General features: G+C 49.4%; 1 protein-coding gene across 1 annotated transcript in view; it reads right to left on the bottom strand.

Moving 5' to 3' along the window:
- The window catches only part of GLE1 (GLE1, RNA export mediator), a 47,947-nt gene that overhangs the window by 44,874 nt on the left and 978 nt on the right, over positions 1-2,095 (bottom strand). The window lies entirely within an intron of this gene.

The following is a 2,095-nucleotide window of genomic DNA, read 5'->3' as shown; positions in this document are numbered from 1 at the left end:
CAGCACTCTGGGAGGCCAAGGTGAGAGGACTGCCTGAGCCCATGGGTTTGAGACCAGCCTGGGCAACTTGGTGAGACCTCATCTCTACAATAAAACAAAAAAAAATTAGCCGGGCATGGTGGCACGTGCCTGCAGTTCCAGCTGCTTGGAAGGTTTAGGGGGAAGGATCGCCTGAGTTCAGCAGGTCAAGGCTGCGGTGGCTGGGAGCTGGCCACTGCCCTCCAGCCTGGGTGACAGAGTGAGACTCTAACTTAAAAAAAAACCCAAAAAAAACAAAAAGGAAAGCATAATCTGATGCTTCAAAGCACCAGCTGGGAGTCAACCTACAGAATGTAAGGTCCTTATCCTTTAAAACCATCAACAACAGCCGGGCTTGGTGGCTCAGTCTGTAATCCCAGCGCTTTGGGAGGCTGAGGTGAGTGGATTGCCTGAGCCCGCGGGTTGGAGATCCGCCTGGGCAACTTGGCAAGACCTCATCTCTACAATAAATCAAAAATTAGCTGGGCGTGGTAGCACGGGCCTGTAGTTCCAGCTACTTGGAAGGCTGAGGCGGAATGATCGCCAGAGCCCAGCAAGTCGAGGCTGCGGTGGCCGGGAGGGGCCACTGCACTCCAGTCTGGGTGACAGAGTGAGACTCCAATTCAAAAAAAAAAACTATCAACAACATAAAAGACAGGAAAATACTTTAGAATGGTTTTCCAAAGACATCTAAAGAGACGGTCCAACTTCTTCTCTGTAGTAAATTAGCAGTGATTCTGGAACAGGAGCTTCGCCTTAACTGTCTCCACAGGCTTCACCCCTAGTACAGAACTTTGCAAACACTAGGTAGGTGGTCACGTCCCATTCGCTTCCCAGGCCGCCAAACATAAACTAAAAATTTGGTCATTTCATCACAGCAATGGGTTAGGTCACATTCATTGTTCACCACTAAATCTGGATCTCCCAGCACACAAGAGACATGCAATAAATTAATTAACCCTGAGAGGCCAGGACTGCTCTGACAGCACAGGAGGGTAGCAATGAGGCTTTAGAGAGCAGGGCACCTGCGAGTAAGGGGAGCTCCCCAAAAAGCCAGAATAGATTGGAAAGGAGAGAGACACCAAGATAGGGAGATGCATACACACAAGTCAAGAAATTGCAGCAGGGTGCTGTGGTTCATGCACCCAAAGCTTTGGGAGGCCAAGACAGGAAGATCACTTGAGCCAGGAGTTCAAGATCAGCCTGTGCAACATAGAAAAACTCCCTATTTTTTTTTTTTTTGAGTTGGAGTCTCACTCTGTCACCCAGACTGGAGTGCAGTAGCACGCTTCTGGCCACCGCAGCCTCGACCTGCTGGGCTCCGGCGATCCTTCCACCTCAGCCTTCCAAGTAGCTGGAACTACAGGGGCGCGCTACCACACCTAGCTAATTTTTTGATTTATTGTAGAGATGAGGTCTTACCAAGTTGCCCAGCGGGTCTCGAACCCACGGGCTCAGGAAATCCACTCACTTCAGCCTCCCAAAGCACAGGATTACAGGCTGAGCCACTGAGCCCGGCTAACTCCTTCTCTATTAAAAAAAAAAATTAAAAATAGGCCTAGCACAGTGGCTCAAACCTATAATTCCAGTACTTTTAAAGGCCGAGATGAGAGGAATGCCTGAGCCCACGGGTTCAAGAATGGCCTGGGTAACTTGACGAGTTCGCATCTCTACAATAAATCAAAAAAATTAGCTGGGTGAGGTAGTGCAGGCCTGTAGCCAGCTACTTGGAAGGCTAAGGCGGAAGGATCACAGAGTGAGACTCCAACTAAAAAAAAATGAAATGAAATAAAATACAACAAAATAAAATAAAAAATAGGCCAGGCGTGGGGGCTCATGGCAGTAATTCCAGCACTTTGGGAGGCCTAGGTGAGAGGATTGCCTGAGTCCAGGGGTTCAAGACCAACCTGGGCAACTTGGCAAGACCTCTCTCAACAATAAATAAAAAAAAAATACCTGCCAGGCTCGGTGGCTCAGCCTGTAATCCCGCACCTTTGGGAGGCTGAGGTGAGTGGATTGCCTGAGCCCGCGGGTTCGAGACCCGCCTGGGCAGCGAGACCTCATCTCTACAATAAAT

This window comes from Carlito syrichta, unplaced genomic scaffold, assembly GCF_000164805.1.
Source record: "Carlito syrichta isolate Samal-C Ts95f unplaced genomic scaffold, Tarsius_syrichta-2.0.1 Scaffold304686, whole genome shotgun sequence".
In the NCBI taxonomy this organism is placed as follows: domain Eukaryota; kingdom Metazoa; phylum Chordata; class Mammalia; order Primates; family Tarsiidae; genus Carlito; species Carlito syrichta.
The sequence above is the reverse complement of the archived record's forward strand: the minus strand, read 5'-3'. Positions and strand labels throughout refer to the sequence as shown.